At 41.2% G+C, this 22,769-nt stretch overlaps 1 protein-coding gene across 1 annotated transcript in view; it reads right to left on the bottom strand.

Annotated features, from left to right (window-relative positions):
* The window catches only part of ATP2B2 (ATPase plasma membrane Ca2+ transporting 2), a 462,511-nt gene extending 449,681 nt beyond the window's left edge, over nucleotides 1–12,830 (bottom strand). Inside the window, exon 1 of the mRNA XM_061618080.1 lies at nucleotides 12,780–12,830. The gene's annotated coding sequence lies outside the window, so the exon portion shown is untranslated. The remainder of the gene's footprint in view (nucleotides 1–12,779) is intronic.
* Nucleotides 12,831–22,769: the final 9,939 nt, after the last annotated feature.

Genomic DNA, 22,769 nt, shown 5'->3' with positions numbered 1-22,769 from the left:
ACTATACTGCAGGTGGACATAGAGATGTGCTCAATCGTACTACCGTAATAAATTGAAGGAAGAAGAATTAAAAATCAGCTACAATATTCATGACATAAATAAGTGCCCTGTATAAAAGTCTTGTTACCTGATCACAGCCAGCCAACAATTACTCCGTTCTCCATTTTGCAAAAAAAAACTTATATGCATATTCAACATAGTCTTAATGGAAGAAAGAGAAAAACCAGTGGTTGATTTCACATACCTGTGCTCATACATGGATTTTATTTTCATTTCAGTACTATCTCAAGATGGATTTACAGGGAAAACCATTCTCTGTTGTCTCCTACAAGATAGCTGCTGTTTCTTTGAGGCTTTCAGAGTAATGACAAGGTGAACAGTTCCATAACAATGTGGTTCAAAAACAGAGTGACACCTAGCTGTAGTGTGAACATGGCAATCATGTCAATATTGGATGAATACTGTGAGCTGGAAGAGAAACCAGAGGCTATTCAAATGCAGGACAAAATGTGAAATCGGACAGCCCTATTGTATTGCTGTAATCCATACATTTTAATAGCTAATGAATGTGAAGTTTGATAACTTCTACAGGCAGTTAAATGAAATGAAATAAACTTCCCTTGATATTATAGGCTTGCCCTACTGCAAGGTTCAAATTCTGTTAGTAGTTGCTATCAGCAGTTGATGCAGTAGTCGCATCAGCTTTTCACTATGTGAAAAATACTACAACCTCCTATATAAATCAAGCCCTGACATTGGGCAACTGTACTTTTAATTTACACTTCAGAGATTAGGCAGTCTAGATAATGAAAGTAAACACATCATTTTACAGGACAAAAATGTCTAAGAATGAGCTTTAGGTAGTCCACGTTAGCCAGCTTCATTGCTGCCAAATGCTACATCAATATACTTTTGTGCCAAGTAGCAGAATCCTACAGTGGGACTAGTTACCAAGACTAGGAGGAAGAGTTTTACCCCACCTTTAAAAAATAAATCCCCAGAGAAGTTTGAGATCTGAATTACAATACCACAAAGCTGTATCTGCCTGCTATTGTGCTGAACCGTATCAGCAACGATTACCTCCTGGCCTTAGCATGAGCTACAGTGACTTGCATCTGCCTCAAGGCTAAGCTATGGATAACATTCCACTGCAGGTAGGAGATGGGTTAACCCTTCTGACTCGGGAAGTTTCCCCACTTAAAAATCACCCCCAGTTGGTTTTTCCTCCATGGAGTTGAGAGAGTATAGGGAGTAATTTTTAATGGGAAAAACAAAATACAGGAAAGGGTTGAGAAACTCTTCTCTCCCCTACCTCGTTCTCTTTTTGGTCCCCCAATGTAGATTGCTGGCTCCATGGCTAAACATTGAAAATAAGAGGTGGTGAAATGCCAGAGAAAAACTACATGTGCCTGAGCATTTCATACAGTTTGGTTCTGAGTGGTAGTGCAGTAGCACAATACTGTCTTCTAAATCTGGGACACCCCTCTAGGATGCACACCTTAACGTGGTGAGAGGGTTTGAGAGTATTGAAGTAGCTGACAGCAATGCTGTCAGGAGTCTAGACCAAAAGGCTAGACTCCTAGCAGGGTCACCCAAGGCGGAATGGTCAAACCTGAGACACAAGACTAAGATGCATCCAAACTCAGAGGAAGGCAATGGTAAACCAATCAGTTCCTCCATACTGTTGAATAATCAACAGGGGCACACACTGACTGACCGAGATGAAATAAAAAGAAGACGGAAGCAATACACTGAAGAGCTCTATAAAAGAGATGCAAGGATGACAGATTCATTCCCAGAGGAACCGTAAGATGAAGAACCAGAAATTTTAGAATGTGAGGTGAAAGCTGCTCTTAAAATACTTGGAAGAAACAAATCACCAGGAACAGATGACATACCAATAGAGTGGCTACAAGCTACTGAGACTGAATCTGTCCAAATTTTTACAAAAACCTGTCAAGAAATATGGAAAACTACACAATGGTCCACAGACTGGAAGCATTCAATATACATCCCAATTTCAAAGAAGGGGATTCCAGGGAATGTAGTAATTTTTGAACTATTGCCTTAATATCCTATGCAAGTAAAGTGATGCTCATGATTCTACAACAAAGGCTCTTACCATATATGGATCGAGAAATGCCAGGCATCCAAGCTGGATTTAGAAAGGCAAGAGGCACCAGAGATCATATTGCAAATATATGCTGGATAATGGAACGGACTAAGGAATTTCAGAAGAAAATCACCCTGTGCTTTATAGATTACAGCAAAGCCTTTGACTGTGTAGATCATGAAAAGCTATGGAATGTTTTAAAAGAAATGGGGGTGCCACAGCATCTGATTGTCCTGATGCGCAACCTATACTCTGCACCAGAGGCTACTGTAAGGACAGAATATGGAGAAACCGATTGGTTCCCAATCAGAAAGTGTGTGTAAGACAGGGGTGTATTTTATCATCCTACTTGTTTAATCTATATGCAGAACATATCATACGGAAAGTGGGATTGGACCAAGATGAAGGAGGCGTGAAAATTGGAGGCAGAAATATCAATAATTTAAGATATGCAGACGATACCATACTACTAGCAGAAACCAGTAATGATATGAAACAAATGCTGATGAAAGTTAAAGAGGAAAGCACAAAAGCAGGACTACAGCTGAACATCAAGAGGACTAAAGTAATGACAACAGAAGATTTATGTAACTTTAAAGTTGACAACGAGGACATTGAACTTGTCAAGGACGATCAATACCTTGGCACAGTCATTAACCAAAATGGAGACAATAGTCAAGAAATCAGAAGAAGGCTAGGACTAGGGAGGGCAGCTATGAGAGAACTAGAAAAGGTCCTCAAATGCAAAAATGTATCACTGAACGCTAAAGTCAGGATCATTCAGACCATGGTATTCCCAATCTCCAAGTATGGATGTAAAAGTTGGACAGTGAAAAAAGTGGATAAGAGAAAAATCAACTCATTTGAAATGTGGTGTTGGAGAAGAACTTTAAGGATGCTATGGACTGCGAAAAAGATAAATAATTGGGTGTTAGAACAAATGAAACCAGAGCTATCATTAGAAGCTAAAATGATGAAACGGAGGTTATCATACTTTGGACACATAATGAGGAGACATGATTCATTAGAAAAGACAATAATGCTGGGAAAAACAGAAGGGAGTAGAACAAGAGGAAGGCCAAACAAGAGATGGATTGATTCCATAAGGAAGCCACAGACCTAAACTTACAAGATCTGATCAGGGTGATTCACATGGAGGTAACTGATTCGTAGGGTTGTCATAAGTCGTAATCGACTTGAAGGCACATAACAACAACAACAACAAAATCTGGGACAAGCCTAGAATTAGAGGTCATACTTTGTTTTTAGACTGCATGGAGAATATCTATTCTGTTTTCACTGTCCTCCTTTGTGCACATGTAGTGCTGGGACAGGAAGGAATCAGATTATGAAGATTATTGGCATGGTGCTGAATGCAACAGAAACAGTGACTGAGTGAGTGAATTATTACCAATATACGCAACAGTTTCACTTTTTACATGCTTAAAAATGCTTAAGAAATGCTTAGTGAAGGAAGAGCAATGAAAGCAGATGGAGATGAAATTTAACATAATCAGGTGGGAATTACATAATTTTCCACTGATATTAACTTGTCTTTGAAAAATACTCAATTCCTTGCAACAGTATTTTCCTTGTGGCAAGGAGTTCCACAGTTCCGCTTTCTTCAAGCTAAAGAGAATTTGTTCTTGAAGTATTGTGACTCATCCTCTCCATTTTATTATTTATTTATTTATTATTTGATTTATATCCCACCCTTCCTCCCAGCAGGAACCCAGGGCGGCAAACAAAAGCACTAAAAACAGACATTAAAATACATTAAAACCAAACAACTTTAAAAACATTTTTTTAAAAGCTTTGAAGATTTTTTTTTTAAAAAGGTTAAAGAACATATTGGTTTAAAAAAAAAAAAAAAAAGGTTTAAAAACATATTAAAAAGCAATCCCAACGCAGAAGCAGACTGGGATAAGGTCTCAACATAAAAGACTTGTTGAAAGAGGAAGGTCTTCAACAGGCGCAGAAAAGAGAAACAGAGATGGCACCTGTCTAATAGTTAAGAGGAGGGAGTCCCACAGGATAGGTGCCGCCACACTAAAGGCCCATTTCCTATGTTGTACAGAATGGATCTCCTGATAAGGTGGTATCTGCAGGAAGCCCTCACCTGCAGAGCGCAGTGATCAACTGGATATATAAGGGATAAGACAGCCTTTCAGGTATCTTGGTCCCAAGCTGTATAGGGCTTTGTACACCAAAACTAGAACCTTGAACTTAGCCCGGTAGCTAATATGTAGCCAGTGCAATTCTTTCAGCAGCGGGGTGACATATTGGCGATACCCTGTCCCACTGAGCAGTCTTGCTGCCGCATTTTGCACCAGCTGCAGCTTCTGGACCAACCTCAAGGGCAGCCCCACATAGAGCGCATTACAGTAATCCAACCTGGAGGTTACCAGTGCGTGGGCAACAGTGGTCAGACTATCCCGGTCCAGAAACAGCCATGCTGTCTTACCAGCCGAAGCTGGTAAAAGGCACTCATAGCCACTGAGGTCCCCTGTGCCTCTAGCAACAAAGATGGATCCAGGAGCACCCCCAGACTACAGGCCTGCTCTTTCAGAGGGAGTACGACCCCATCCAAAGCAGGCAACTGACCAATTATCTGAACTTGGGAACCACCAACCTACAGCGCCTCCGTCTTGCTAGGATTCAGACTCAGTTTATTTTACGCAGAATTTATGCTGATCCAGAGACCTGAGTAGAGAAGGTTGTTTCTTTTATATTTTTCCTTCTCCTCAAAGAACTTTTATCCTTCTCCTATAATTTCTTTTCCCATTCACACTCACTTGTACTTTATCCCTCCACCCCCAAATCCTGCCAGTTTCTTTGATCCTTCCTCCCTAGTCGTTTTACATTCAGTTCTTCCTCTTATAACAGCTCTCCTTGCTTATTCCCCTCCTTCCTCTATTATTAATTAATAATTATTATAATAAATATGGATATTTTACCTTTTTCTAATTTGCGTTGGCTCCCATCCCTTCACCAGTTGCCCTAGGGCTCAAGGATTTAAGGATTTTCAAAGGGGGGGAAACCAAGGGCTGGAGGACAGCCTTCAGGAAAGGGGCCGCACACTGATTAAAATTCTTCAGCTTATGCATTTGCTCGGGTATTATCCTAGAGGGGCAGATGCAGCTTATTTGGGGGAAGGGTTTTCGTTCTGGTTTCAGGATTCCAGTTGTTGGGGAGCATAGGCCTTACATGTTAGGGAATCTTGAGTCTGTAGTGGGATGGAGTTAGTGGTGCAGGACAAAATTAATAAGGAGGTGGCTGAGGGATGGGTCTTGGGCCCGTTTGATCACCCTCCCATGCCCACACTAAGGGTTTCCCCCTTGGGAATAGTTCCTAAGAAAGATCCTGGTCAGTTTAGGCTCATTCATCTTACCCGAGGGGGCAGTCAGTAAATGACGCTATTCCTGAACATTTGTGTTCAGTGCATTACACTTCCTTTGACAGTGCAGTTTTGATGGTCCAGCATTTGGCCAGGGCGTTCTCATGGGTAAGTGTGATATTAAGTCAGCATTTCGCCTCTTGCCCGTCCACCCTTTGGACTTTGATCTGTTGGGATTTTCCTTCAAGGGTCTGTTTTATATGGATCGGCCTTTGCCCATGGAGTGTTCTATTTTGTGTTCAGCTTTTGAACTCTTTAGTACATTCCTTGAGTGGGCTCTCAGGAGGCGAGCTGGCTATGATGCAGTAGTGCATTCTTTAGATGATTTTCTGTTTGCAGGTCCTGCTGGTTCACAGCAGTGCAGCCAGCTGATGGGGACCTTTGGGCAACTGGCAGAGGAGTTAGGTGTGCCTTTGGCCAAAGGAAAAGCTGAGGGCCCGTCACCTGTGCTCACCTTTTTGGGTATGGAGCTTGACTTGGTGGCACAGGCTTGTCATTTAAAGGCAGTCAAACTAGCCAATTTGAAGTGCAGGGTCGATAGCATGTGGGAAGCAAGAAAGGTTACACTCGGGGAGCTTCAGGAGTTGGTAGGGCATTTGAACTTTGCGTAGACTCATAGCACCTGGCAGAGCATTTCTGCGCAGGATTTGTGACCTGCTGAAGGGCCTAAGCAGGCACATCATCGGGTTAGAGTTACTAGGACATGAGGGAGGATTTGCTAGTTTGGAGCAGTTTAATGGGGTTTCATTTTGGCGTGAGGATTTGCTGGTTAACATAAGAACATAAGAATATAAGAAGAGCCTGCTGGATCAGGCCAGTGGCCCATCTAGTCCAGCATCCTGTTCTCACAGTGGCCAACCAGGTGCCTGGGGGAAGCCCGCAAGCAGGACCCGAGTGCAAGAACACTCTCCCCTCCTGAGGCTTCCGGCAACTGGTTTTCAGAAGCATGCTGCCTCTGACTAGGGTGGCAGAGCACAGCCATCATGGCTAGTAGCCATTGATAGCCCTGTCCTCCATGAATTTGTCTAATCTTCTTTTAAAGCCATCCAAGCTGGTGGCCATTACTGCATCTTGTGGGAGCAAATTCCATAGTTTAACTATGTGCTGAGTAAAGAAGTACTTCCTTTTGTCTGTCCTGAATCTTCCAACATTCAGCTTCTTTGAATGTCCACGAGTTCTAGTATTATGAGAGAGGGAGAAGAACTTTTCTCTATCCACTTTCTCAATGCCAAGCATAATTTTATACACTTCTATCATGTCTCCTCTGACCCGCCTTTTCTCTAAACTAAAAAGCCCCAAATGCTGCAACCTTTCCTCGTAAGGGAGTCGCTCCATCCCCTTGATCATTCTGGTTGCCCTCTTCTGAACCTTTTCCAACTCTATAATATCCTTTTTGAGATGAGGCGACCAGAACTGTACACAGTATTCCAAATGCGGCCGCACCATAGATTTATACAACGCCATTATGATATCAGCTGTTTTATTTTCAATACCTTTCCTAATTATCGCTAGCATGGAATTTGCCTTTTTCACAGCTGCCGCACACTGGGTCGACATTTTCATCGTGCTGTCCACTACAACCCCGAGGTCTCTCCCCTGGTCGGTCACCGCCAGTTCAGACCTCATGAGCGTATATGTGAAATTCAGATTTTTTGCTCCAATATGCATAATTTTACACTTGTTTATATTGAATTGCATTTGCCATTTTTCTGCCCATTCACTCAGTTTGGAGAGGTCTTTTTGGAGCTCTTCGCAATCCCTTTTTGTTTTAACAACCCTGAGCAATTTAGTGTCATCAGCAAACTTGGCCACTTCACTGCTCACTCCTAATTCTAGGTCGTTAATGAACAGGTTGAAAAGTACAGGTCCCAATACCGATCCTTGAGGGACTCCACTTTCTACAGCCCTCCATTGGGAGAACTGTCCATTTATTCCTACTCTCTGCTTTCTGCTTCTTTGAGGCAGCATTGCAAGTTCACTCTGATACCTCTGGGGCTTTAGGCTTTGGGGGTGTTTTCTGGGATAGATGGTGTGCTGAGGCATGGCCTGTGGCATGGGCAGAAGCTGGCATCACCAGGGAGTTGACAGGGATGGCCAGCTTCCAGACAGGTATCAGGAGTAGCAAACACCCCTGAGACGTACGATGGGTGGACTTCACACATGGTGCATTGTGTCCAAGCCTGTGGTGGCCATGCTTTCTTGGTGATCATTTCATCATTTTAAGGAAGGCCTAGTCCTGAAGGCACATGGGGCCATCATGTGGCTGATGCTGAGCAGGTCTGGGTCTGGTCGGTGCCGGGATGGGGACTGCCTGGGAACCACAGTAGGCTGCCTTGGGTTTCTTGAGGAAAAGAAAGGCAGGATATTTACTCTACGTTCGGAATGTATCATATCTAATCCCAACTGCTTTAATACTATATTGAGCCAGTAAAAGCTGCTCTGATAATACAGTAGCAGATTACCCAGTATGGGACATTAGGGAAGCTATTATTCACATTGTAATAATGTGCAGTGACCACTCTCCAACTTTGAGAGGCTGACCACAGATTTTAATTACTGTCACGTTTGGGGTTGGATCCCAATCAGTTCGGTACGCACTCTTTCAAGATTGGTGTGGCTTTTACAGCAGCTATGTTGGGTTTGGGAGCACAGCCATGCAGGTAGTAGAGCGCTGGCAACTGAATGCTTCTCAGGCTTGTGTCAAGCCAATCAAGGGCCCACATGGACCGTTGCGCTAAAGAGTGTATTGTTAATTGTTGTTTATGTTTTAACAGGTTTATTTATTTATTTGTTTATTACATTTATATACTGCCCCAGAGGGTGCTGGAGAGAGTCAAGGTACTCATGTGTGGCCACAGATGGAGTTCTGGGCCAAGAGGAGGGCATCGCAGATCAGGCACAAAACCCAGTTGGGGCTCAGCCATTGAACTTTGGTCCAGTGGCTGGGTGGACGTGGCATGCTGTGCGAACGCCTCCTACCAATGCTGATGCATTGTTGGTGCAGCACCATCCACAGGTTTTGGTTATCCATTAGGGAGGCAATGACCTGGGAGTGCTGAAGGGGGAAAAAAACCTTATCACTCAGGTTTGCCTCGACTTTGAGGCTGTACATAGTGGGTGGCCTGGGACCATGACTGTTCGGTCCGATATCCTCCCCAGGAGGATTTGGTGGGGTGGGATTGACCCCAGGAGCCTGAACAAGGACGGTTGAAAGGTAATTAGGGAAGTCCGGCTCGCCCTCGCTGATAAGCAGGGCGAGGTAATACGTCATCCGGAGGTGAGGTGTGGCAGGGCTGATATTTACTGGCCAGATGGTGTTCATATGTCTGACCTGGGTAATGATCTGTTTCTTCCTGAACTGCAGAGTGCCCTGCATGAAATAATTTGCCGCAGGTGGGGAAAGAGGGACTAAGCTGAGGCTTGTCCTCTTGTATGGCAGATATGTGCAGAATTTTACATGGTAGGGTTTGGTGACCACCCTTAGGCACCCTTTGAGGTCATCGGTGGGTTCTGAGGCCTGCCTTCCAGGTTGTGCGACTGGTTAGCAGGATAAGGCTCACCTTTTGGGCTAACCGGTAACACAGAGTTGTGCGGCCCTGAGGGGGGGTAGAGCAGGAAGGCCTCCCCAACCACCCTGGGGGGAGGGGACCCAGAAAAGGTGATTGGGCTTGGCCCACCCCCTTTTCCCATGGCAGGGTGCTCTCTCCCAACTGGGGATGAGATAGGTTCTGCACTTGTTTCTGCAGATCATTTTATTATGCAATCAAGCATGTAATTGGCTTTATTCCAATAAATGTGGCCCTTGATATACCCACACCTTATCTTGTCTTGCTTCTTCATTTCCCAGCTATGCACTGCAATATTTGTTATTGTTTCAGCCCAAGTCACTTTGTTAAAAGTTATTATTACAAAAGTCTATAGGATCAGGATTTCAGTGTTGTTTAATCTTCCAGAGATAGGCATTTAAATGTCTGATTACCTAAATATGAGTGAGAACTCCTTATTTTCAATAACATATTAAAGCTTGACTCTAAGGATATTTGAGAGATCACTTTTTTGGTCACATTTCAATTTATAGCACACCCATACTAAAATACAAATTAATGTAATATTAATAGATTACTGCTGTGTAATAGCAATGATTAAGTATATGGTCATACTTATGATGCAGTAATTTAACAATTATAATAAAATGGTTGACACAGGCTTTATGAAAACATCTTCTGTTCTAAATTTATAAGATATAGGCCATCTTGCTATGTAAAATATAGATTTTGTATTATTATTCTTACTTCTGAGAACTGCTGCTGGCTATTGACCTTAGGAAGAACTTACATCATATATGAAAAGAAGAATCTTATACATAATTAAATAGCCTCCTCTGATAAAAATGCATCATACTGTCCTCTATGCAGATAACAGAGCTTGGAAAAGTTACTTTTTTAAAACTACAACTCCCATCAGCCCCAGGCAGCATGGGCACTGGATTGGGCCGATGGGAGTTGTAGTTCAAAAAAGTAACTTTTCCAAGCTCTCGCAAATAAATATTAAATCTTACATGTATCCACAACACCTAGTAAACAACACTCCAGCTTATCCCACCTTCTGAATACCTAAATATGTGAGTGTCCACTATCATTTCAGTCAATAAGAACATAATTTTATGTTTTTAATAACTAAGGCTACACAATACCAAAAAAAAAAAAACCCAAATACTTTCTCCAGTGAAATATTATAAAAATCATTGGGGTGGTGGTTTGAGAATTGCAGTTATCATGGTCATTTAGCTCATGTTGTCCAAAGTAAATAATAGTACATATTAGTACTATAATAGTACTATAATGCAATACTTATTTTCATGTAAAACAACATTTAGATAATCTCTGCATTTATCTTATTTATTCATGTAAGATTTGTACCAAAATACCTCACTCCAAATCAGATGTAGTTCTAAGGGCCATCTTACTATTCCAACATCAAGAGGGGTCAAACAAGGTTGTGTACTAGCTCCAACACTTTTTAATCTATATATAAATGATATGGTATCAAAGTTAGCTACAGTTTCTTCCCACCCTCCAATTTTAGCAAAAAAACCAAGAAACATACCATTGTATGCCGACGACGTGGCATTACTATCAAGATCCCCAGTAGATCTAAAAAGACTGCTACTGAATCTGGTTAAATATTTTTCATCTGAATTCCTTGCAATTAATTATCAGAAAACAAAAATTATAGCGTTTACTAAGAAGAGAGTTAAACATCGATGGCTAATCAATGGCCAACAAATTGAACAAGTCCAATCTTATAAGTATCTCAGCCAAGTCTTTCAATCTTCTGGCTCACATCACCTTCATACTAAAGCAATGACTCTTAATGCCCGTCGTACCATGAAAGCGCTCTTAGCATTTTATCACACTAAAGGTGGTAAATCTATTTCCCCTGCTCTTAAAATTTTTAATATGAAAATAATCCCTCAAATGACATATGGCGCTCAAGCAAATATAAATACGAAGTTTAATGATTATGAAACAGTCCAAACTATATTTTTAAGATCAATTATGGCCGTTCCTAGATGTATACCTAATCATATCCTTCGTTTAGAGGCAGGCATTCAAACAATAGAGTCTAAGATTTGGTTTCAGAGAATCAAGACATGGCTGAAACTTATTTATAATCCAATAGGTTTATCGCCTGATATCTTAACAGATAATTTTCGTTCGCTTTGGGTGAAATTAATAATTGACAAACTTTCAAAACTAGGTTTTTCACTTCATATTATCAAACGATTGGGTTTTGAAAATACCTTAATAAAAATACGTCAATGCCTAAAAGACATTGACTTCCAACATCAATTAATGCTTGTTAAAAAGCAAATGCATAACCCCAGATGTTTCACTCCAACGCCATATCTGATGAATCTAAATATTCCTAAATTCCGTAAGGCAAAATTTTACCTTGATTAGACTAAATGCCCTCCCCTCAGCTGTTCTCGGGAGTCGTTACGCGGGGGTTCCTTATGAAGATCGACATTGCCCCTGCGGTGAAGGAGCAGTTGAAAACAACATTCATGTTCTATTTTATTGTTCTCTCTATAATACCCTCAGACAACAATTTATTTTACCTCTCTTATCAAATATAGTGCATAAACCGTGGATACCATTGCAAGAATATTTTCTGGAAGATTGCTCTCCAACTATATCATTAGCAGTAGCAAAATTTTCTGCAGCGGCTATAGCTGTCAGATCAAATATTTTAAAAAAACTCTACATAACATATACAAAGTTGACATAGTTTTAATTGAATCTTTTTATACATATGTCTAGATACAATTTTTTAGCATGGAGCCGGAAGAGTAATAATCTAATATGCCAATATAATTTTGCTACCCAATTTGTATTTCGATTATTATACACCTTTTTATTTATGTAATGATATGGTCTACTGTTTTATGTGTTTGTACTGTTCTATGTTTGTTCTTATTCTGGCCAGTGGGCTGTAATAAATCAATCAATCAAAAAAAGGTTCAAATGCACATATAAACTTATTTGTAAAGGAGGTTGATCATGTAACGCAAATGATCTAAACTCTTGGAGGGGGGGAATAAAAAAACAATAAACAATCCATACATATAGTTGTCAGAAAGAATACTGCAGTCAGACCAAGGACTAATTTTATATACCATAGATTTTCACTTTTAGCCTTGAATAATTAATTGTCAACAGAGTTCTAGTATCAAGTATTAAAATGCATTTCTTTTATAGCACAATCCAATGCATGTTTCTTGAAAAGTGCCATTGAGTTCAATAAGTCATCCCAGATGCAATCATATACCGATTTATCTGGACATAAACCCCGCTCAACTAAGTATGACTTTCTTATGTGCAGATATGTATAGGATTGTGCTGTACTCAGTTTTCTAGGAATAAACTCCATGGAATGTGATGGACTTACTTCCATGTAGACATGTATGACATTGCACTATTAGTCACTAACCTAACATTTATACAGCCCTATAGTGCTAGGCTTTCCCAATCTTAAATGTCCTTTAACAATATAATTAAAAGAACAAGATGCTTCATAATATGTACCAGAATACCATTCTCAAAAACAGGGAGGTTTTGATTTTCAGCATTATAGTGAACAAACCATTTGCATTTGCCTGAATGATTTCATTTCACTAGCAATCAAGCTTGGTTATTTAAGGTTGATTCATAAGCTAAAGATTATTTAGAATACTTTCTAAGACTGAGAACTTTATACAAAACTCACAGTGCTGATTTATCCTTAGAAATGAGCTTATAAACTGGAATTGGAGTCACATCACCAGCTTCTTCTATAGTTAATCAATCTTGATGTCACAACTGTGGAGAGAGGAAAAAACACAACAGACACATTGAAGATTACAAACTCTAAAAGAAAAAAGCAAAGTAGGAGAATTGTTATAATACTAGGCTATCAGAACAAAAGAATTAATAAGATCATGAAGATTTTTCCCATTGTCCCCATCAAGTATGCCTTACCTTCAAGAAAATGTTCAGTCTTGCCCATTGTACATTGCACAATCTCTTTCAGCTTTCAGAACAAGTATGGTTGTCAAGTGCATACTATTCCTCATAGTAGCTTGAATGGGGACCATTTAAGCTGTTTTATTTTGTTTTTCAAAGTAGCAGAATATGAAAATCAGTTTTTGCTTAAATCACCATACTGTAATATATATGTAAAATCACCATCATCTAGAATGTGCATTTGATTTCTCTTTCATATTCTGTTTTGCAATAATATTTACACGTGGCATAAGCAGCATGAGGGATTTTAGATGTTACAGAAGGTGTAGGTCTTTCACTAAATAAAAGCCCTGTGTCTTCTCCTTCTCTTTCTCAGTAGTGATAACAAAATGCAGGACATGATGTCATCACACTCCATTTCATTAGCTGCAGTAAGCCTCATGTTTCTAGCCTAAATCTAAATCTAGCCTCAATTCCAGCCTGTTTCAGGTACATTCCAATCCCATATCTGACACATCAAATAAAACCAGTATAGCTGGGTACTGAGAGTTGTTAGAAGACTCCTATTCCCCAGACAGAGCTCCAGTGGCCAGAGTGGTTTAACAGACAGCCCATCTTCTGGGGATTGTAGCTCTGTGAGGAGAATAGGGCCTCTACTAGCAACTCTCAGCATCCGCCACAAACTACACTTTCCAGGATTCTTTGGAGGAAGCCATGATTGTCTAAAGTGAAATAAAGGTCTGGTGTGGATGTGGCCAGTGACAGCTTTGGTTTAAATTTGGGTGGGAGACTACATTTGCCTGCTGTAGAATTAAAAGGTGGGGGAAACCCTTAAAAAGAATGATAGTGTTCACAATGTTTTCCTTTGAAAAGGAAAGGGGCTTTCCCTCTGCCCAGTGCCCACCCAACTAATCTTCTCCCCTCTCTCTTCCCTCAACCTTCCTCCCTCCCCTTCTCTCCCCCTTCCTTCCCCTCCCTGCCCCTCCTCCAAGTCAATTTCACCCACCCTAAGCATGATTGTACAGGAGTAAATCCCATTGAACTCATGCAAATAATCAAACCTGCCCTCCCCTCCTCCTCCCTCCTATCCCCTCCCCTTTGCCCCTTCCCTCCCCTTCCTTTGCCCCCTCCCCATTCCCTTTCAATCCTCCCTCCTTCCTCCTTCCCTCTCCTGTCTCCTCCCCCTCATCCTCATCTTCTATGGTCAGTTTTACCTATTCTAAGCATGATTGCATGGGAGTAAATCCCACTGAACTCAATAAACATGAAAATGATCAGATCTGCCTGTCCCATCCCCCTTTCTCATCTCTGTCCCTCCTCTCTCCTTCCCCTTTCGTCTCCCTTCCTCCTCCCTTCTTCCTCCCCTCCTCTCTTCCTTCTTCCTCCTCGTCCACCATATGCTCAGAGGTACATGTTACCAAATTCTTCCAAGCTACACAGTTAGAGGATTGGACTGTGAAAGATGAACCCAAATTGTGTTTTCATTTTGACAAATTTGTAGGGCAGTACAACGTATCAGAGAGGAGGTCAGGTCTTCTGCTCCCCTGGTGCATTCACTATAGCTGCCCAATTTTGCTGCTTTTTAAAGTTTTAGTTATTAAAGTTTGATAGAAAAATCTGTTGGCTATAGGTACGTTCTTAAACTGCAAGGTTTTTTTTGCCTATTAGTGAATTTATGTTTAAAATGACATATGAATCGTAGTGTTTTGTATTTCTTTATTTCCTGATTAAACACTATCTTTTAGGGCACAATTACCCCTTCAAAGCAGTGTGAAACATTTCAAAAGAAATCATCATCATCCTATTAAAATCGCATTATGTCCCCTTAAATTTTAACTGTACCAGTTAAAACATCAGTAGTAATTAACAACAGAAACTCCAATTAATAAAAAATAAACAGGAACTCCAATTAATAAAAAACAGACTGAAATAAAAATGTTTTACAGATTGGGGCAAAAGCAAACACACAAGACATCATTATACCCCTCAGGCCAGTGCTAGGAATGTGTTCTATGGTGCACTCAGCATATAGTTGGCATTAAATTTTCAGTAGAAAGAGGAGTAGGAGTAATAGTGGCAGCAGCAGCAATAGCAGTGCATCTTCCTTGAATCAAACCAGTTCTGAGCACAGTAAAATCCAAACACTTTCTCACTAGTGCTATCAGCAAATTCAGCCACGTCAAGCAAATTGGTCTTGCCCCTCCACCCCTTGCAGATGGGTGTGACTGCAAGATAGCTTCCAGGTGCTTTCGGACATTTTTTTTTTTTGGCTGCAGTAATTGCTCATTAATCAGCATCAAGGGAGGAATATCTATCATTTTGCATGATACAAAAGCAAAGATGACAACAGTAGTCACCAACCCAGGACTCGTGGGCATCATGGCATCTGCAAATGCCTTCATTGGTGCCCCCAAGAAGGGGCCCCAGTCTCTGAGCTTTCATTTCTAAAAAAGTAAGTTTGCAGCCCTCCTAGAAAGAAAGTTATGAAACAAAATGTACAGGTACCCTTCTAAGCAATTTTTGTCAAAGGAGCCAGACTTGCTGCTCCCTCCTGTCAGTGTTTTTAGCCAATGAGTGAAGTCAGATCCATGACTGATAAGTGAGTTGTTTGAACAATGGGCAATAGGAAGCCCTGAGGTCCTAAGGAGTTTCGGTTTTACCCTTCCCTTTAGTATACTTTTCCTGCTTCTGTCTTTTTTTCTAGTCCTTAAAATGTCTGTGGTTTGTCCTTCCTTTTTTCCTACCAACGAGAATGCATCTTTCATGTGGTTGGTTCATCTGAGGCTTTGGTTTAGATTGCTGATGACCCCTGGAATACAACAAGAGACAGAGAACAACTCTCCCCTTCCATCCAAAGCTCTCCCATGCTGCACACTGCCTATCCCTCCCATCCCACTGCCTCCTCCCTGGAATCTTCCTTGCTCTTCAGAGCCTCTGTAGTTCTGTGCTTAAAGTATGAGGGTAAATTTCTGTTAATAAATAAATAAATGCTATACTGCAGCTACTATATAACATATACTGATGAAACTGAGGTTATACTTTGGACACATAATGAGAAGACATGATTCACTGGAAAAGACAATAATGCTGGGAAAAACAGAAGGGAGTAGAAAAAGAGGAAGACCAAACAAGAGATGGATTGATTCCATAAAGGAAGCCACAGCCCTGAACTTACAAGATCTGAACAGGGTGGTTCAAGACATATGCTATTGGAGGTCGCTGATTCATAGGGTCACCATAAGTCATAATCGACTTGAAGGCACATAACAACATACTGCAGCATTTCCCCCTTATCTTAGTTTAACTTTGTCTAGAAAATCAATGGTTCTGAGTACTATTCCTATAATTTCTTCCCTTGACATATTTAAGGCTCAGAATATGTAAAGCTTTAAATATCAAAACCAGCACTTTGAATTGGGCTGGAAGCAAGCCAATAACCAGTGCACTTATTTCATTAGACAAACGATATTTTTACCAGCTGAAGCTCCAAGACCATTTTCAAAGGAAGTCCTCCCCAAAGTGCATTACAGTAGTCTAATATGGAGATCACCCAAGCAAATCCTTGCTGAGCCATGCAGTTGTTCCTTACTACTTTCAATCTCTGTCTGCAGATATAGAAAAAATACTTCTCAAGATTGTCATGATGATGACCTCTGGAATTTATTTTTCTCACTGAAAGATTAATAATAAAATAAATTATGAAGATGACTATGATGCATCAATATAGCCTGTAGCATATGAATGAACAAGAATAAAAAGCACATATTTATTTCATTTGGTTTAATAAATGTGCATTATATAGCAACATATTCAGTTCAGATATATTTTAACCAAAGTCTTCAACAATCTTCTACCTAGAAACTGACAAGTGGGGAAGGATATGGATAAATATAAAACAGCTGTGTGAGGTGCAATTCCTTATGTATTATTATTGCTGAAGAGGTGTATCTTCAGTATGCAACAAAAGCTGTATAATAAAGGTACCAGATGCACCTCTGTGGGGAGGGAATTCCACAACTTAGAGCTACCACCTTCTCCCAGGCTACCATCCCCCAAACTTCTGACAGTGGTGAAACTATTAACAAGGCCCTTTCTGCTGTTCTTAACATCTGAGAGGGTCTGTAGGGAAGGAGACAGCTTCTCAGATATTTGGGACCTAAGTTGTTTAGGGATTTAAACACCAATATGAGCACCTTGAATTGGGCCTGGAAACAAACTGGCGATCAATGCCACTGTTTTAAACCAGAGTTATATGAGATCTAAATGGAACCCCAGTCAATAATCTGGCTGCTACATTTTGGACCAAATCAAGTTTCTGAGTCGTCTTCAAGGTCAGCCCCACATAGCATTTGATAATCCAATCTGGAAGTTACCAGAATACCACGGTCAAGTCATCTCTTTCCTAAAGGAAGGGTATCTGCAATACAGCCGGAGCTATAAAAAGGCACTTCTAGCCACTGAGGCCATCTGAGTCTCCAGTGATAAAGTTGGATCAAGAAGCACCCACAAGCTACAGGTCTGCACCTTCCAGGGGAATGCAACCCCATCTAGTCTCTTCACCTCCCAGACTCAAGACATATAACATATTTGTCTTTTAAGGATTCAGCTTAAATTGTTTGGCCCACACCTAGCCCATCACTACCTCCAAGCAAACACCTCAACCTCTCTCTCAGCTGAGATGGAACAGAGATATAGAGCTGGGTGTCATCCACATATTGTTGACACCTCACTCTAAATCTCCTGACGACAGCTCTCAGCTGCTTCATATAGATGTTAAATAGCATGAGGGACAACATGCAACCCTGGGGACACACCACAGCCTCCTTCAAGGTGAATGGTACTTTCCTCTCCTCCAGTGAAGTGTTCATCACTCCCTGGATGCAGTGGTTTGCTCTTTGCAGCAAAAGAAAGCATTGCATGCAGGATGCTTCTGTGTTTTTGTGTGCAAAATAGTTTTTCATTTCATTCAGTTCTGTGTGGATTTAGCATTTTTATTTTCTAGGTTTGTTTGGTCTAGTTTCATTAATCTTATCTTTATTCTTTGTGTGCCTGATAATTTCATTTATCATTTGAAATAAACAGTCCTGAAGCAAGGTATCACCATATACCAGGGTAATGTGTTATTCAGGTTGCGAATAAAGCCCAACCCCGAATCAAAGGGTTGCCTCTTCTTCCAGAATGCATTCTTCCAGTGGTCAGCTGCAGGCAGGGCCGGCTCCAGGAATGCCAGGGCCCTTGGGCATCAGCTTGCCCTGGGCCCCGGCGTGTGTGCACATTTGTGTTTGCGCGCACGCAGCCCTCCACACCCACCTACCTGTCTCCTGTCTTTTACTATTGCCATTAACCAAGATGGCGGCCGCAGTTTCCCTAAGGGGATGAAGCGTCCGCTGCCATCTTTGTTGATGACACGCATGCGTGCTACGCGCACGCATCTCTGCCATCAGCTAAGATGGCAACAGGGGCTTCAGTACCTTAGGAAAACTGCGCCCGCCATCTGCGTTAAGGGCAATGGTAAAAGACAGCAGACAGGTAAGTGGGGGGATGTGGGGGGCCACGGATCATGGAAGGGGAGCAGAGGGGCAGCTGAGGGCCCCCCTGTAGCTCCAGGGGCCATCGGGCCAATGCCGAACCTGGCCGCCCTTTAGATCGGCCCTGGCTGCAGGCTCTTTTGAGCATATGATGGAAGGGTCAACATTCACTAGAATGTATAGATTTAAAATTGCCTCAAATAATCATGGTCCCATTAACAAGGTTGATTTAATGACTTTATTTTTGAATTTTTATTTTTATTTTGTATTATGAAATTGAAGCCTATCCAAGCTTTATTTTCTTCTCCAAATATACAATATGCTAAAGCTAGAACAGACAATACTAAATCACACTTTTAATGATCAGATTACTCAATGTGATCCTCTGAATTTTCACTTCATTTGCACATTGTCTAAAAATGCATCATATTTAAAAAGGAATTTTATCAAACTTTCATTGTTAAAGCACACCACAAGGTGGCAAGATTGTAAAAATAAAGATTAAATAAAGATTAGAAGCATATTAAAGTAATGGCATTCACAGTGACATTTGAATTTTAAATTATCACAAATACAGAATAATTTTCAAAAGAATAGTTTAGAATGTGTGCAGCTATCAGGTACGTCCATAGTAAAAGACAGAGAAAAGAAATGGTGGCACAGCTACTCAATGAGGATGGCAAAATGATAACAGATGACAAAGAAAAGGCAGAAGTGCTCAATTCCTACTTTGGCGTGGTCTTCTCCCAAAAAAGAGTCTATGACACTCCCGGGAAACATGAAGTAGAAGGGTCAGGATTGGAGCTTCAGATTGATAGACAAACAGTCAAGAAACACATAATCACTTTGAACGAGTTCAAATCTCCAGGGCCCAAATAAAATGCATCCTAGAGTATTGAAGGAACTGGCTGAAGAACTCTCAGAACTGCTGTCTATTATCTTTGCGAAATCTTTCCTGTCTATTATCTTTGCAAAATCCTGGCGGACTGGTGAAGTGCCGGATGACTGGAAGAGAGCTAATTTTCTCCCTATCTTCAGAAAGGAGGAACCAGGGAACTACAGACCAATCAGCCTAACATCAATCCCTGGAAAAACTCTGGAGCAGATTATAAATCCAACATGGATTTATGAAGAACAAATCCTGTCAAAATAATCTTATCTCATTTTTTGATCGGATAAACTCCCTGGTAGACTGTGGGAATGCTGTGGGCATAATATATCTGAACTTCAGCAAAGCTTTTGACAAAGTACCCCATGATATTCTGATTAGCAAGGTAGCTGAATGGAACAACTATCAGGTAGATCCACAGTTGGCTATAGAATCGTACTCAAAGCGTGCTTATCAACAGTTCCTTCTCAAACTGGGTGGGAGTAATGAGTGGGGTACCACAGGGATCGGTCCTGGGCCCAGCGCTCTTAAACATTTTTATTAACAACTTGGATGAGGAGGTACACAGCATGCTTATCAAATTTGCAGATGATACAAAATTGGAGGGCACAGCTAATACCGTGGAACACAGAAACAAAATTCAAAGGGACCTTGATAGGCTGGAGCATTGGGCTGAAAACAACAGAATGAAATTCAACAGGTATAAATGCAAAGTTCTACACCTAGGGAAAAAAATCAAATGCAGAGTTATAAGATGGGGGATACTTGGCTCAGCAGTACGACATGTGAGAAGGATCTTGGAATTGTCGTTGATCACAAGCTGAATATGAGCCAACAGTGTGAGGTGGCTGCAAAAAAGGCAAATGCTATATTAGGCTGCATTAACAGAAGTACAGTTTCCAAATTGTGTGAAGTATTAGTTTCCCTCTATTCTGCACTGGTTAGGCCTCATCTTGAGTTCTGCGTCCAGTTCTGGTATCCTCACTTCAAGAAGGATGCAGACAAACTGGAACAGGTTCAGAGGAGGGCAACAAGGATGATCAGGGGACTGGAAACAAAAGCCCTGAGGAGAGACTGAAAGAACTGGGCATGTTTAGCCTTGAGAAGAGAAAACTGAGGGGAGATATGATAGCACTCTTCAAGTACATGAAAGGTTGCCACACAGAGGAAGGCCGGGATCTCTTCTCAATCGTCCCAGAGTGCAGGACATGGAAAAATGGGCTCAAGTTACAGGAAGCCAGATTTTGACTGGACATCAGGAAAAACTTCGTGTTAGAGCCATACGGCAATGGAACCAATTACCTAGAGAGGTAGTGGGCTCTCCGACACTAGAGGCATTCAAGAGGCAGCTGGACAGCCATCTATCGGGAATGCTTTGATTTGGATTCCTGCATTGAGCAGGGGGTTGGACTTGATGGCCTTATAGGCCCCTTCCAACTCTACTGTTCTATGATTTTATGATTCTACCACTTGCCCTTATGTTCACAGTAGATGTGCTTTTCAAACCCATCCAAGCCCACACCATAATCCAGGAATGATAATAATAATACTGACCTACTTTACAGGATTTTAAGGATTAGAAAGATTTGTGTTTAGTGCTTTAAGCAGTATGAATGTTTAAAAACTTGCAACATTTATGGGATGATTGTATAGTAGAGTTAAACCTGCTAGATAAGGATAGAGTCACTTCTAAATCTCCTTGTTATAGTTGGATAGTTTTTTAGATTATTTATTGACTAAAGTTTGGTTATATGTTGTATTCATTCTATTTATGTATGTCGCCTAGAGTGGCCGTTGACTCGGCCACATAGGTGACTCAGAAATAAAATTTAGTATTATATATATACTTGCACCAATGGAATACAAAGATATGCTACTGTAGGGGATGTACAGTGGTATAGTGCACAGTGCTACTACATTATTTCTATGAAACCACTTCCCCAGAAGGTAGTCTCTTGCACAAGGGACAAAAAGTATTGAAACTTGATACATGATGGAAACTGTCTAAGTGATTTTCCTTCGGGATGTAGTAGTGCCCCCACTTGGGGGGATATGCATTGTACAGAAAATGTGCCCCTGTTGGCCATGAACCCACAATGCATTTAAGTTCTACACAGTGTATACTTACCCTGAATCCCCAGTGTGGTGGACCCTGCTTTAACCTGTGAGCTGCAGTTTTCCTCCTTCAAGATAGCAGAACTGAACTGCAGTTCGATACATTCAATGTACAATATTTAGTGCTTGGCAAAATGCTGTTTTACTCTAGAGAGGTCAGCCCTTGCTACTGCAAATTGCTCAGTGATGTATGATTATGTAAGTGTTGTGAGAATTTGTTATATATTGCCTGGGTCATACTCCCCATTCATGTCAGAAATATTGTCTAGATGTATTGTTTTAGGGCAGGGATAGGGAGCCTGTGGCCTTCCAGATGTTATTGGACAAGTCCCTATCAACTCCAGCCAGCTTGAGCAATGATCAGGACTGATGGGAATTGTAGTCCAGCAACATTTTGAGAGCCACTGATTTCCCAACCCTCTCTAAAAGGCTGAGCATCACCCATGCCACATCATTTCAGCCTAGGAGTGCTCAGATTACTAGAGTTGTACATGTACCCTGAGCTTGGAAGATTATTTTTAAAAAGTAATAAATTACAGTTACAATGACATGACCCAAAAAAGTAGTAATTACCATTACAATTGCTCTGAAAGTAACTGATTACTTTTTCTCAAAAGTAATCACTACAATTACATTTCAGTTACTTTTTAAAAAAAACGCCTACAAGGTGCTGGCCTTGGCTGCTGCACATTTAAGTAGCCTAAAACAACAGTAAAAATAAACACACACATACAGAGGTAGTAGAATAATTCCTTTTATCCATAAGATAGCAATGGTGGTCTCTCCGCTGGTAAGGTAGGTGGGGAGGGAGGCAGAGGCCACTACTCAGATCTTTGCACATCAAACCAAGTGCAATCCCCCTTACTCAGCCAGCAAGCATAATCTCTCTCACTTAACCACCTCCCAGACCCTGCCATGCCATGCCACCAACTAAGGGACACTCACCCAAGGAAACATTTTCCCCTGAGATGCAAAAAAGTTAAAATACTGCAAATGCAGCACAGTAGCCAGAGAGGGTGGTGGAGGCCACTTTGTGTGCCAAGTGCAAACACAGACACACACACACACAAGTTGTCATCCTTCACCTCCACAGTTCTTTTTCTCCATTCTGCTGCTGCCTCCTTCTCCTCCTTTATCCATGTTCTTGCCCTCTGGCTCCTTTCTCCATTCTTCTCCACCACTGTCCATTTTTAAACAATTGTTTTCTCCACTCCACCCCGTC

The sequence above is a fragment of the Rhineura floridana genome, chromosome 3, assembly GCF_030035675.1.
Source record: "Rhineura floridana isolate rRhiFlo1 chromosome 3, rRhiFlo1.hap2, whole genome shotgun sequence".
In the NCBI taxonomy this organism is placed as follows: Eukaryota; Metazoa; Chordata; class Lepidosauria; order Squamata; family Rhineuridae; genus Rhineura; species Rhineura floridana.
Note: the sequence above shows the minus strand (reverse complement) of the source record. Positions and strands in the feature narration are given on the sequence as shown.